This window comes from Eucyclogobius newberryi, unplaced genomic scaffold (assembly GCF_026437365.1).
Source record: "Eucyclogobius newberryi isolate DKJ021-1_F unplaced genomic scaffold, fEucNew1.0.hap1 SCAF_1, whole genome shotgun sequence".
Classification (NCBI taxonomy): domain Eukaryota; kingdom Metazoa; phylum Chordata; class Actinopteri; order Gobiiformes; family Gobiidae; genus Eucyclogobius; species Eucyclogobius newberryi.
Window position 1 is genome coordinate 32576785 of NW_027315723.1, and position 15976 is coordinate 32592760.

The 15976-nt window shown below is 39.7% G+C and overlaps 1 protein-coding gene across 1 annotated transcript in view; it reads right to left on the minus strand.

Moving 5' to 3' along the window:
- The window catches only part of disp1 (dispatched homolog 1 (Drosophila)), a 76431-nt gene extending 65837 nt beyond the window's left edge, over positions 1–10594 (minus strand). Inside the window, exon 1 of the mRNA XM_072443889.1 lies at positions 10271–10594. The gene's annotated coding sequence lies outside the window, so the exon portion shown is untranslated. The remainder of the gene's footprint in view (positions 1–10270) is intronic.
- Between the last annotated feature and the right edge of the window lie 5382 nt (positions 10595–15976).

Here is a 15976-nt window from a genome sequence, read left to right on the forward strand (position 1 = left end):
ACACGTGCCTCCCGCTAAAATGTGATCAAACTGAACTGAAAATGAAAAACTCAAAGAAGTTTTAAGGATTATCATTAGAGTGTGTTGACGTAGGCGAGAGGCGCAGACGCTTTGAGCTCAGGAAACAAGCGTGAAAATAAAAACACACAAGGCAATCCCAGGTATGTTTCTCATGATATGGTAAAAGCTTATTTAGGCGTTTTACCACTTTAAGCCTTCCCAAACTGAATCTTTACACCACCTCTTGTATAATATGAAGCCATCTGGTCGTGCATGTGTTTGTTGATGGGATTTATGTGCCACTCAGAAAGTCCTTGGGTTTTACGGCCTTGTCCCTGTCGGAGCAGTGGGCAGACTGGTCCGCTGTGCAAACAAACCCTTGGCAAATCCTCACTCTGAAACAGAAGACAGAGTGCCAAAGTAAATGGAGTGACTTCATCTTGGCTCTTTTCAGTGAGGGACAAGGGCTTTCTGAGTGAGGCAGAACAGAGAAGTATATTGAGGAGAGATCTCACCACTAATGACATTACTTTTTGAGCAAAGCATAGTTTAATTCTAGTGTTTTTAATCCAACCCTTTTACTTGTGTAATGAGAAAAAATACATGATTTTTCTTTTCTTATTGTGAGATTTTAGGCCAGTTTGCTCCTTTAACATGAAATTAAAGTTTTTTTTTTTTCAACTAAAATATCATAAAACATGTGAATTACTGTGAATTGATAGAGAATAGTAGCATGTACCCGTATTTTCCGAACTATAAATCGCACCTTTTTTCATAGTTTTGGCCGAGGTGCGACTTATACTTACTTATACTCCGGAGCGACTTGTATGTGATATGGTTTGTTATTTTCACACTTGCAACCGCATTCCATACTCCAGTGCGACTTATATATGTTTTTTTTCTTCTCTATTATACATTTTTTGGCTGGTGCGACTTATATTCCAGTGCGACATATAGTCTGGAAAATACGTTATAGCCCGCACTCAAGTCACAGAATTGTAAATCTAATTGAGGGACAAATATAATTTGTCAATGGACACTTTGGGAGCAGAAACAAACTGGACATTTGTGCGCGTTCAAGCTTATTGGTACAACAATCTCCATTTGTTGAGTATATGTAGTGTGGAATTGTAGCGATGAGCAGTTTGCGCTTCAACAACACCCACAAATATGTACAGTTGTATAAATACTACTAAAAGGCAGTGGGGAGTTTGTAAGTGCACATGTTTTTGAGAATGAGGGGTGCTCCCTGTGGAGAGGGGAGCGCCAACAGGACGGGCTGCGGGCGCGGGCCACTGCAGCTGCTACGAATACTTATACTACACAGATACTTGAAATACAAGCACTTTCCCAACCTTGAAAACAACTCTCAAACAAACTAAATTCAAGCATTTTCAAGGATTTCAAGCACACTTATGAACCCTGTGTATAGTCCGGACACCGATTACGGTTGTCAAAATACAATAACGATTCTTAACGATTCTTAATTAACGAGTAGAACTGCTATTTGGACTAAAATGAATATGGACTCTTGGTGGGCCAGTATCAATATTGTATATAAGTATTGTATCCAATAAAGAGAAAAATACTGTACCGTGTATTGATTCAAAGATGTAATCAATGACTACAACAGTGGCTGTTGTTGGTTTGTGTTGCATCTAGTGCTGACGTTGTACAGTGTTGTTCCATAGAAGGTTGAAGAATAACAATAACTAGTCATTATATGTACATATGTGAAGTGAAAAGAAAAAGGAACGTTCACATCAGTTTTATGCCTGACAGTGGAATATTATAGCAAAAGGAACATTTCCTCTAGGTCAAGGAGTCAAGCTTTTTCAATGTTTTTCAGTGCAATAAAAACATAAAACAATGGAATAAAAAAAAAATTATATTAGTCTATTTTTTGGCTAAATTGCAACATATTGAGGCTTTAAAGTAGGGTAAGAAACATAATAAGTTATCCACATTGTTGCTACATTTGTGTATGAACTTCACACTAATATTAACAATCGCAGAAATATTTCGCAACATTTTCCCAAGCCTTTTACTCTATATAAATCCCACGAGAAACATAATTTTCTGTTTTAAAGCCTCACCTAAGGTCCTATAAAACCCTGGAAAAGTTTGTTCATTAAAAAAATATAAAGATGAGATTGTTCTGGGCCAAAATAAAAGGTGGGAAAGTTTCCTGTCGCTATAATGACACTTTTAAGTGTTCTTCTGGGAAAGACATTGCACACGCGCTCTGAGCAGATGCAGGCTTTAGGGGCCGCTCCATGTCTTCTGCAGGAGGAACTCGTCTGAGCTCATCATAACTCACACACAATGGTAAAAATAAAACCAATCCACTCTCATTACCAGGACACAAGCCAGGGACAAGGAAAGAAAAATGGTTGGTTAGTATAAAATGTTGGAAAAATAGAAGTTATAATCTTAATTTATGTTTTGTTTTATCTCAGCTGTGGCATTTAACTGAAGGCAATTTAGAGGTTTGAATTAGATCTAGTTTAACATTGACATTGTGACGGAGCCAGTCCGTCTTTAACTGGTGTCGGCGCTTATTTGCTGAGCAACCGCGCGGCCCTTCATGCCCGCGCGCACTTTCCAACACACACTCATACATTCCCCGCTCCCCGCGTTTCCCTCTGTTTCATTCATTCGCATCAGACGCTACACACGCATCTTTCCCCGCACTCCTCCGTCACTAATCCGCCAAGGGTGCACACTTGCGCGCGTTAGGTTCATTCTAAGCATACACACGCCAATTGTTACCCGTTTTGTCACGAAAGCCGCGCTCCGCCGATGCGTCGCATTGGGTCGAAACCGAGCCAGGACTTCCTGGAAGTTTAAATGGGCGCTGTTCGCGCCGTGGTGCTGACCATGTGACACCGGGTATTCTATGTGTTTATATCGCTTTATTTTGAACATGTGTATATAATTAATGATGTATTATGTCGTAGGAAGAGGCCACAACAGTTTAATGTCAGTTTATTTGGTATTTGAATTATCTAGTTGTTTTGCTCAGTGGGAGGGGCAAGTGGGGAATAAATGAAGCCGCTCTTGGCTGTGGGGTGAGTCTGTCTCCAACAACAGAGAAGGTAACAGTGTGCGCATAGAGAGTAAAAGAGAGAGAGTGGAAAGAGAGAACGAGTTAAAGTTGAACTCATAGTTGAAACTCTGTAAATATATGTTTTTGGATTTTTGGACCTTTATGCTCACTGTATATATTTTTGCACTGTTGCACTATTTTTGCACTTCGGTTTTGGCACAATAAATCCACCTGAGCACTTGAAATCTGACTTCGCCATTGTTTTGAGAGAGAGCCCCGCTACAGACATAGTCCTAGTTAGACCATTAACAAAAATGGTGTGAAGAAAAATATCATATCAAAATGGTTTATTTGTCAGTAAGGGTTTGTGTGACCAAATATTGTTCATAAAACAGTTTTGAATATTCAAAATGCATTCAAATACATAGGGCACTCCACCACTACAACACATGTCAGTTGTTTTTTTTACGTGAAAGTTCACAAAGTGAAAGTTGTGAAGTGAGTAAATAACTTGCAATGTAGTTCCTATGTCTTAAAATCAGATGCTCCACATAAATGAGATGTTGCTTATCTATATTCGCACATATACAAGTGTGCAAATATGATAGCTCTTTTTATTAGCAATTACCGGTATACTTCCGTGATCGTCTCTCTGCCCCACACTTGCACCTATCTGCTTTTATTTTCGATCAGAAACAAAAAGGTTCCCTGGAGAAACAAGACAAAAAATGGAGAGGAAGCAATAATGACAGAGAAATCCAGATGTAAAATTTGAATGCGTTGAATATTAAGCCTTATTGCGTGCGCTATCGGCCAGAACAATAACATGTATTAATTGGACTGGCCTTTCAATGAAATGTTTTGGTTAAATCTTGTGAAACGCGAGGACACGTGTAGAGACTAAAGAGACCGCGCCCTGACTCAGTGCTTTCACCATCACGAGCTGTTACAGCCACAGGATTGGTTCATAGACCTGTCAATCAAAATGTGTTCACCTAATCGTCGAAATCAACCAAACATTTGACCGCAATCTATATTGATCTTTACAATTTTGGCACAGCCCTAGATAAGGCAACATTTTGTTTTGTCTAAGAGAGATTACAGTTTACTTTAACACGCTTGTATACCAGAAGTTACTCTCTGAATGTACATTAAGATTGATGTGCAGTGTCCTTCCGAGGCGCTCGCACTCAGAGGCTCTTGCGTGGGAAGCAGCAGCGGCGCACAGGGTCAGGTGTTGTGTGTCTGCGAGAGGAGCAGCAGAGCGTAATGGAGACGCAGTGGGAACGCTGCGGCGCTGACACCCGCGGGCTCCGTGATAAATGTGTGCTTTGACAAACGGAGGCCGGAATAATCACACACACCACTACAGCGCTCTTGCACACAAACACAGATGGTCAGGATACTACTACTACTACTACTACTACTATGTCCAGACAAGACACGGGCCAAGTGGGAGGGGGCACGGAGAATATTTTGTAGTCTAGAGTTAAAGGCAGAATAAAGCCTGAGTAAATTAGAGAGATCATTTTAGTATGACAAAAATGTGCTTTCTACTTCAATTGTTTCTCTTTTTGACTTTATATACCGTATTTTCTGGACTATAAGTCGCACCTTTTTTCATAGTTTTGGCCGGGGTGCGACTTATACTTGTATTTACACTTATATACTTATACTCCGGAGCGACTTATATGTGATACTATTTGTTATTTTTACACTTGCAACTGCTTTTCATACTCCAGTGCAACTTATGTGTTTTTTTCTTCTCTACTATGCATTTTTTGGCTGGTGCGACTTATACTCCGGTGCAACTTATACTCCGGTGCGACTTATAGTCCGGAAAATACGGTAGTTTGTTTTATCCTTGTTCATTGTTTCATGTTGCACTGAATCATCCAAAACAAGTTCCTATGTTTGTGAATTCTGTTCATTGACAACGGCAATAAACCTTTTCTGATTCTGATTGTACTAGCTTTAAAATCATTATTCAAAACTAAGAAACCGTAACTTTGACGGCGTTTTGAGGAAAACTATCCCGCGCCATCGCCTCACAGGGAATTCCCACCAAAAGCTTTACTTGTGTGAACTTTCTTGATTCAACACAATCACCAAACCAAATAGCACACGATCCGCCATTACAGAAATGTGTGTAACCCTTATGGGAAGCCGTTTCCGTTGTGTAAATAAACCGAATCTTAAACACAAAGCCAAGTTTACAGTTACCGTCTGAGCCGTTGCCACGGAGACACCACCTAATACTTAAACATGGCTGATTTTAATGCACAGATGGCATGTTGGAACAATAGCGGCGCCCCTTTCGGCTTCCTGCATCACAGCGCTGGAGCCTGACCACCAAAAACAAACTGTGCATCAAACGGAAAGTGATACAGCCGAGAGAGCGAGGCGGGGGACAGGTGTGAGCGGGCGAGGGGCAGGTAGAGTTCAGGTGTGTGCGGGGCGATGAGGCGGAGTCACAAACATGTTTTATCTGTGGCTCATCCCTCACGGTCGACACATGAGGGTCTGTGAGCGTGACTGCAAGAGGTGTGCGGCGTACTTCCACTTCTGCTGGAAGATTACTTAGAAGTTACTCATTCTTTGGTCAAATTTGTCTATAATAATACCCACTGTAATAAAAGAGTTTTTCTTTTCTTTGTCTATTAAGGGAGAAAATAATCTTGGAGAAAAGCTGTACAACTCGTCTGTAAATGAAAATAACTTGATGATAATGACAATTTAAGTTTTTTAAAAGGTAATCTACACTTTTTACGGGGCTGTAGTTAAAGGGTAAAGAATAAAGGTTTACCATGTTGTTGCCTTTATATCAAACCCAAAAGATTCCAGACAATCCTAAAGAATACAATGATCTACAGAATGAAAGGCCTTTGACAAATCAACAAAAACAGCAGCACATTCTTCATGGTTGTTCAATGCAATAGCAATATCATTTATAACTGTGGTAGCAGCTGTGATAGCACTGAAACCAGCTATTTAAAATGTAATATTTGGTTAAGAAAAGCACATAAATGGTAACTTATTAGCTTCTCCGCGAGTTTTGCTGGGCAGGATAGTTTTGAGATTGAACGGAAATCATTCATTTTTCTGACCTCTTTTATGCAAAGGGGGAACAAAAGCTGATTTAAACAATTTACCATTAGTTGACAGCCATAGCAACTGAGGTTCAAGGGTGTCAGCTCCGGTGGACTTTTATAAACAGATTATATCCACAGAAAGAAAACTTAAGTCTGTGTTTAGTTACTGCTTCATGCTCTGTCTCGCTGCAGAGAGCTGTATGTAGCACTATAGCATGTTCACATTTAGCCTGGGCCTGACCGCCTGTTTGCAATTTTACACTTTCCCACCCATATGTGAGAAAACTGCACGTTATTATTATGACTCTAATGGCAGGTACAGCTTTTTGGCAGCAGAAAGCAGGGCAGCGAAGACAAACGCTGAAAGGCTGGAACACTGTTACGTTTCCTTGCTCTTTATAAGCCGCCTGTATATGTCCATAAATATTTATAAACACTGTAAAATTGGTCTAAAAGCAGACGAGAGGGAGCGAAAAATCTCCCCCGCCCTGAAAAGGACTGGGGCCCGGTGCAGGTCTGGCGTTAATCTCACCATTATTAAAATTCAGAAGGAAATGATTCTTGACAGCCTTATGGAATGACATCATGGTTTGGGTCATCGGGTCTTTCTCCTGCGGCATGATGGGAGGAGCAGAGGTGAGCCGGAGCGAGCTCATCCAGTCCTGCAGCGTCCGAGGCACCAGTGTGACAACAAGTGGAGGTGACAGTCCAGCCAGAACGAACCAGGGGTCTGAGGGCTGAAGGACAGAGCTGATATTACAGAGGACTTATTCAAGTTTAAAGAAATGATCATAAATGTGGTCCTAAAAGGTGAAATACAGAGAGAAACACTGGGCAAAACTTGTTGGGAAGTAACTGAATACATAGAATATTCAGAATTGTAATTCTGCGTGATTGTTTCCTGGGACAGAGACTCTTTCTTTTGGTGGTATTCAGAATGCAGTTACTTTTATTAAATCAGAAGTTATGAAATTTAGGCTTCAAACCTTTCTTAAAGTGAGTGCAAGTGCAATAGTATTCAGAAGACATTAGACCATGTACCAGAATATGTTACAAAATATGATATTGTGTTATGAAGTATTCAGTATTCTGTAACTTAGTACATTTTCAAAGTATTCCTCCTAACACTGTATATAATTGCTGCTAATAGGGGTGTAATTGGGTCCACGAGAACAAGACAAGATGTGATTTTGCCATAATTGGTGCGGTTGCGGTTCACCTCACAATTCTGGTCTCATTTTTTTTCCTCTTGTCTAAAATTATTGTCGTCATCGTAGTACCGTAGTGGCTTTTGGAACACAAGCTTCTCAAAATGTGTAACTCAGCAGCATCTATCCTTTTCCTGCCCAAGCCAATAGTAAACTCATGGGGGAAAAACATCCTTCTATACATGTGTGCACAGTCCAGAAGTTACAGAGAAGATACGCAGATCATTTGTAATTGTAAGTCAGATATGGTAAAAGAAACTGTATTTTTGTGTGGTATGTTGTGGCTCACACACAGTTAACGATTGTGTTTGTTAAATGTGTCTCCCCACTCTCCACCCTTGTTCATACTGTTCTGTGTCCTGTCAGGGAAGCCTTTGCTGAAGAAATAAATGTTTGTACTTCCATCGTGCATGTTGGTTTGGATTCTTAAAACGATTCTTAAGTTACGTTTCCACCATTCTACTCTTCTAATGTCTGATAGCAGTTATTTTTACAGTTTTGGTATAAATAATTCTGATTTGACAGTGATATTGCGGCATTTGAATCGACCCCAAATTGCCACTTTTACATTTTGAACCCTTGATTAGTCCTCGTTTTTGTACGAACATCCTCTGTCACTGCGCTACGTCCAGTCCAAAAGTTGTTGTTCCACATTGTGAGCTTGACTTCATTCACACAGCGCCAAAAACATTTATCCATTACGAGCCGTGACAGCAGTTTTCCGTTTCCATGCTAAATTAGAGGTAATTACACGAGCACCTGAAGTCTCTGTCGACGCAGCCACAGCAGAGTGCTAATCGTTTCAGACCGTCTGACAGTATATCAGGGTTTAAGAAAACTGTAAACACAAAATCATATCGCTGGTTTAATTTTCCACGCTTCATATAAACTACACAATGTACAGGTTTTATTCAGGTCCTCCAGATGCCCAGTGTCTCACATTACAATACTACAGAGTCTGCAACATGATACAAGACTCTGAGTTTCATACAATGTATCTTGATACATGGATGTCCTTAAAACTCGTGTTAAATGTTCACTAAAATAATTTACACAGTGCTCTTAATATCAGAATACAATTGTCCTATGAATAAGTAACCTTTTATTTATATTGCGTAATATTTTATCATTTTCTCCTTTTATTTCCCCCCCAAAATAAAATAAAAAAACAAAAAAGCAGAAAAATTATGTAGTAATGATAAAATAAATGAATAACAAATAAATAAATAATAAAAGAACATTTGACGCCAGAGACATTAAAGGATGGGTCAAATGCAGAGGATGAACTTCCCTGCAGGAGAGTAAAAGATACCTTTACCGTAAATGAAGAGCGGTGCTTCCAAAATGCCAGCTGGCTAACCAATACCGACCGCTTCCAAAAGTACTTTACTCTGATGAGACATGAGCAGCCGAGAGATACTTTTATGCTTTACAGACAATACAAAGTTCCGTTTTGTGTCTGGAACTGATCAGTGACCAATTACCTCCATTACAACTGTTTCCTCCTGCAGAGAATCAAAGCGTGTGACTATCTGCTCAGTCGCACTTCATTCATCAAGCCACAAGTCTTATACAATTCCAAATTTCCAAAAAAATGTATGTATCGGTACCACCTGTCAATCAGTCAGAGCATGACGGACGCTGGCAAATCAGAGGAGAGGGAGGGGCTATGTGTTTGAGATCATCAAATAGAGAAGCAATAAATCCTTTCAGCGAAACAGTGTCGTCCCAGAGATTTAATTCAACGTAACGGAACTCCAGCTTGATAAAAATGATAATTCTCTCTTTGAAATTAGAATGTTTTGTCCCAATGTTATGTTTTTTTTCAATTAACATAATGAGAAAACCTAAATTATTTACACTGAGCATCAATGCACCATGTTGTGTTTTATTGTGTCTGTCCGCATAAGAAATTGTACGTTCTGCTAACAGATCAGAATTACTCGACCACAAACTCCTGTCTCCATTAAAATACCTTGAAAGTCATGAAATTTGCACCACATTAATAGGACCCAGAGGAGGCTTTATTTGGTCAACCACAAATATTTATTCAGCAGGTCTTGTGTTTCTCAGGAGTAGAAAACTGCCTGGGCATCGCTCTCTTGGACTAATGCTTTTCATAGAACACAACATATTACATCTAAAATATGTTTGTATCAAGAGGACATCGAAGACAAAGAACAGGAATAAAACCAAGGATTTATATCAGGTCTAACCCAGGCTTACAACAGAGCTGAAAGGAAGAGGAGGCCAAGACTAAAGCAAGACAAGACAAATGTATACGAAAGTAAGGATTAAACCAGGTCTGAACCAGGCCAAGGACAGAACTCAACCAGGACTAAACCAGGACTTCAGTGAGTTTAATTCCCAACTGAATAAGGACACAATCCGGACTAAACCAAACCTTCACCTCAAAGTAATGCAATTCTTAAAAGCAACAGTATGAAACTTTCTGGAGGTGGCACGTCATCTACATGATTCCATGTCAAAATCATACTTCTGAACATTCTCCATGGAGATAAGCACGCTTTAACCCGTTCAATTCTAAGTCACTTTTTACAACGTTCTTGAACTTATCATGTGACACCAGAGATTCTAATTTTTTGTCTATTTGCAATTTATGCCATACTGTGGAATATTATAGCCAGAGCAACAGCATTTCCATGGAAACAAGCAGTTTTTCAGTGCAATAAAAACATCTTGAATCAAAAACATGCTTATTTTAGTCTATGTATTGGCTAAAAAGTTACATACTGGGGCTTTAGACAGCAAAGGTCTCCTGCGAAACACCGAATACAGCATAATGTATCTCAAACGTGAGCTGCACCACACTTTCAAACCGGGGGGGGGGGGACGTTGCTAAATGCAAAGCAGCTACATCGAAAGCAACACGCCAGTCGAAATCAAAACCGTGCACTCACCGGCCTCTGATTCAGCGGCTCAAAGTGTGATCCTGCGATGTCGTACGTCCCGTCTCGATCCCGGTGAGGTCCATCTTTAGGCCCGCAGTGTGTCCGTGGCCTCGCATGCACCGCACCTCTCCTTTCTCCTCAGCGCTGCCATTGTGGCGGGGGGTGGGGGGCTGATAAATATTTACTCTTCCCAGCTTGGCAGGGAAACGAGAGGGAGGGGAGAGGGACCCATTGTGGCAGAGGCAGGGTCCCGGCTAAAGCCCCCAATACGCTTCCAGAGCCGAGCCGGTGGGACGTCCAGACAGAGGATGCGCCCGCGGATGAGGGAGGCTGAGGGAGAAGAAAGAGCTTTAGAAAAGACGAGTGCAGAGGAGCTGTTTACACATAAGACCCCCAGCGGAACTCTGCCACAAAAGAGTAAAAAGAGGCTCCTCAACTTCACACAACAGGAGTAACTAAAGACACACAGCTATTATCAATACACATCTCCCTGGACTTTCTCTTTCAAATTGCCTTAGCGAGGTGCGGGTCTATGTTCGGGTAGAAATATAATTAAATTAAACATTGAAGAGTCTTTGAAGCTGCACAATGTCAAATAAAATTAATCGCTTTCTGTAACAGGGCAGGGCAGAGCATCTGGGAGGAATGAAGCTGTTGCAGCAACCACGATATGGTTACGCAAAATAATTACACTTTCTATTGCATCTATTGACAAGATTTGTAAAAGTGATGCACACGTTCTTGCTTTGTTTTATTTTACGTGTTATTTGTTAGAACTTTGATACAATATTATTCAGTTGTCAAAATATGTTCATACCAATTAAAAAATAATAACTGCAACTATTTTAGAAGCAGAAATATGTTATTCAGTTCAATCTGGCTGCTTATGTTAAAATTTACTACACATTGTATTATTCAGAAAGTTTGAGTTTATAAAGCTGGTCACACACTAGAGGAATTGTGTTGTATATTAGACACTATGTATTTTACTGTTGTTTGGTCTTGTAATTGTGTGTTACATTCCTAATACACACGCTTTAATAATCTTGGTCAGCTGTAATAGCTTTATCTGGAACAATAATGAATAAACCAAATAAACACAGTTATCCATCAAATTAAAGAAGCTGCACCTGATTTTTACTTAAAAATGTGAAGTTACTTTTCATAACTTTCACAAAGCAGAGCGGAGTTTTGCCGTCACCGTAACGCTAACAACAACTAGCATGCTAACAGCGTATGGCTTTTTCACAAATAATACACTTTATAACTGTATGCAAACCTAACCTGTGCCTAAGACAGGTTGGACGACTCAATGAGTTAAGAGAAATATATTTAAATTTTGCACACAAAAAAAGATATATACACATTTTATCCCAAAATAGTCATTTATTTTTTCAATTTATTTTTTGGGACAAATATATATAATATATGAGAGCACCTTTATTTTGTTGAACAAATGTTTAGAGGGTCAAAAAAGTATTTCTTTTGTGTAAACTGCCGGTATGCATAAACTTTGGATGGAATGAGCGTCTCTGGTGTGATGTCACTTCCTGTAATTTTCAACAGATTTGTCCACTTTTCTTCACAAATAGCGACTTGATTGGTGTAACAGGTATAAATACACCAAATAATGTCAAAATCATAAAAAACTGTTATAGGCAATTTGAGAGCTGCTTTTACATAATATCGCCAAAAGCTCAACTACATGGACAAACTCAAAAGAGTCAGATAATTTCCTCAAAGAACAAAATTAAAATCACATTTAAATTGAGAATGACTCTTGAATGAGAGTCGAAACATTTTATTTTTCCAAAAACAGTGTCCAGATGACTACAACTGCATCTTTTTCTACAATTACATTTAAACTTACAAACGGAAAACATTCACCTGTATCTTCTCTTTAGACAAAAACTAGCTGAATCTTTGCACATTTTGAGACAAAGCATTTAAAAAAACATACAAAAATGATCCATTCTCAATCCTTCGCCGTGACCTCGGCCTTAGGGTCAGGGCGTCCCAACCCCCTCCTCACACTGTTCCAATTAGCGGTCAAAGAAAAGAGAAAGGGAAGTACAATTGGGCCGGCTCCTGCGCATACCGACAAGCAAATCCCTTTGGCCAAGTGTCAAAGCTAAATGCTAATGTGGAGGAACCTACAGCGGGATCAAGGCCAGTCCCAAACGCTGCTACAACAACAAACACGCCGGACATCGTCATTTACCGAAAACGCAGGGCTCTCGCTGTACTTTGGCACTGGCGCTGTGTCTGCGTGAGTCATGAACTTGGATGAATTGGTAATTGGGTGGAAGGAAGTCCATCGTGCTGATTAGTGTCAGGGAGATGTGCGAATGCGGCGAGTGTTTGTATTTCGTGACGTGAGGAGGATACGAGTAGTGCAATTAGCATAACAATAGAGCACAGTCGGAATAATCACTATTTAAAAAGGTTGATACTGATACTTCCGGTCCTATAGGACGTCGTAACATTTGCATTTTGAAGACAGTTGAGAATCGTATTGAAAAAAAAAATGTATTACAGATGTTTTTACAAGTTTTTTTTTGTTTAATATGTCTGTCGTTACTGAGTCTATCCACATGAAACAAAAACTAGCACAAAGTTGTATGTCTTCCCGTATTTTGGAAGGGGTATTTTAAAATGTGGACGGGCATTTTCAAGTGCAGGGACGGCCATTTTATTAAAACATCTTAGAAAAAAGGGAATATTATCATTAAATCGGGCCGGGAAACATTTGACAATAGTCCGTCATTACAGTTTACTGTTTACAAGTGAAAATGTGCATGCTACGCGCTGATTGGTCGACGAAATGTGTGTGCTTGGCTCTGATTGGCTGCCGAGCCGTGGTCCGGAGAATGCCGAAGCTACTCGTTTTTTCGCCTAGTCGGCCCCTGTACCCCGGGACAAAATGATTTGGATGGGGTGTTTTCAAACCCTATCTAAAAGCTGCTTCTCTGTCAGTGCAAGTCAACAAAGTGCAAACATGTTTTCACGATACTACCAAAAACAGGAGGCATAAAGTAATCCCACAGGTACAATCATTGATGTAGAAGGGAATTAAATAGCGATATGGTTGTAAGTATTGCGATATTGATATCAATAGAGCGTTTTGAACACAATATCAGTTATATTAAGAAAATGTGGCTTTTTAGAACTAAAATTTAAATTGGACATTTCTGTTTGTCTGTTGATGTTATTATGATATATTTAGTTTGTTTCGATATAGTGTGCAGATAAACTGTTGAAATTGTTGTAAGGATCAATCTAGGACATTAGGTGTTCTCCGCGGTGTTAAAAGTTATATATTAGCAATTCTTTCCAAACATAAAAACAAACAAAAAAATCGGCCTCAATAGCTGTGTGCCCCGTTAATATCTTGGTTCATTTACACAACTAAAAACAGTCGTAAATCCAGAAAGTAGACCATTACATTGAGCATTATTCTCTAATAGGATCCTGGCAGCGTCACGGCGTTTGCTCCACCTGCATCTTGTTACCAGAGGAGTTTTGTTTTCTTAACGCCTCCTCGTGCTAAGAAACACAACAGATTATTCAAATCAACAAATCATAAATTCTAAAAAGGAAGACATCATCTCGAATCGTGGCAGCGGAGGTTTTTTAATGGACCACAACACCAGCGCGTGCCAAAGGGAGCTTATGGAAGATGAAACGTCCCACTGAAGCTTAGATAAACACAGCCTGGCCAGTCATTAGGCTCATAAAGCGGGCTGCGCCATCTCAGGCCCCGGGGCACCAGGCAGCACCCATTTACAGCATCAAAGTTAACAAGTGTCTGAGCCCAAACACAGAGTCGTAATCAGGGTGAGCGCGTGTTAGACAGTCAACACAGCTGCTCGTGGATCTGACTCAGAGAACGAGAGACGTGAGGACGAATCACGGAACAACAGACATCCAGCTGACTTCCTGGTCCAACTGTCCAAAGGTGAGATCACACTTGTCCTGGTTCTGGTTTAAGCCCAGTTTACGGTCGGAAATATTCTAGTTCTGCTTTAGCTCTGTCAAGTCAATAGAGTGTAATTTTTGACACAAATGAATGATGTTCATTAATGTTACCATGTGGTTTTACACTAATACTACTATAGATCTATAAGACTATTCAAAAACTATTCTGGAAAGGTGAAAATGTGTCCTATTGTGTGATTATTTTCAGTATTTATATCGAATGAATATCTAGTTTCGATACTGGTTTTAGTATCAATTACCGGTAGAATCTAATTGTTAAAACTTTTGACTACTTTATTGTAGATTATACACTGATTTATTTGGTTGTGTCTTTCTGACTTAGCCAAGCTTTACATTTTAAATTATAAAACAGTTTTAGATCTCTTTAGCACCTACATGTGATGGTCTTTACTGCCATGGTGGTCAAAGTGGTGAGTGCTAGTGTTTTTGTTAGTCAAAATGTGTGTATCCAATCGAAGTATTCAGAGGCAGGTGAGCATAAATCACTGCATAGGGAACATACATACATACACAGTGAAATGTTGCATCGTGTGGCAAGATTATAGCTAAAGCCTGCTATAAAATATGATGTGAGTTTATATAATGAAGTCAGCATGCCTCTGTTGTGAGCACAGACTTTGGCTAATGTCTGGTATTCAAGACTCGACTCGACAGTGAGCCGTTTGAAGGATTAAAGTAAAACAGGTGAAAATGTGGCACCGTAAAACAACTCAATCTCATATAGAAAAAATATAACTCAAGCTTTTACAATAAATCATATGCTTTTACTTTTGAAGCCTTTAGACTTCCTGTAAATCTTTGACTAGAACACGTGGAACTTATGCTACAAACCCAAGTAACATTGATTCAATACTTATTCAGGTCACAACATAACAGTACGAATACACATTTATAATAGTGAGGATTTTAGAAGCAATTTAATCTATACTACAAATGTTAAGTGCTTTTTTATCTGGCTATTTATGTCACATTCACTGTACGTTATCATTCAGAAACCTACATTTCATAAATCTGGTCACTGTTGAGGAACGGTAATGTAATAGAACAGTAATAACAATTAAAGCCGCAAGCGGCAATGATCGGCCCTCGCCACGCCGCCGCCGCTACGCCGCAAGAGGAGGGGGCGCTAACGTGCCCCAATGGTCCTTTTATTACATCTACTGCTGAATCTGTGACGCTGTCACATCTTCTCCCCTTTGTTTTACCATTAAAAAGCTATTTTATTTTGAATTCTTGGCAAAATGTGCGGCTTTGCCGCACAGACACCGTGACTCTTTGAATAAAAATGTGGATAACTTTTGATGGTCCTGAAGATGAGTCTCACCAAATTTCAGGTTAATAGGGCTAACGCCCTGGGAGGAGTTTGTGAAAGTATAAAGTGTAAACATGTTCTGGCGATTTCCCCATTGGAATAACATGGGAGGTTTCTGTCATCGCTACGGCAACGACGTAACAATTATGACATGGGTCATTGACTTTTTTGATGGGGATGCTAAAATTGAGTTGTGTGTTGAATTTCATATAATTTCGCAAAACTAGACATTTAACCTCCATATAAAATCTGTAGGGGGCGCTGTGGCGCCAAATTAATTTATTTCACTTCAAGTAGGTTTAGGGCAAAGAGTTTAACAACTGATTCTAATTTGACGCAATTCGGACTTTATCTGCGCAAACGGCAGAAATGTTAAATTTGGGAGATTTCTGAAATTCTAGCTA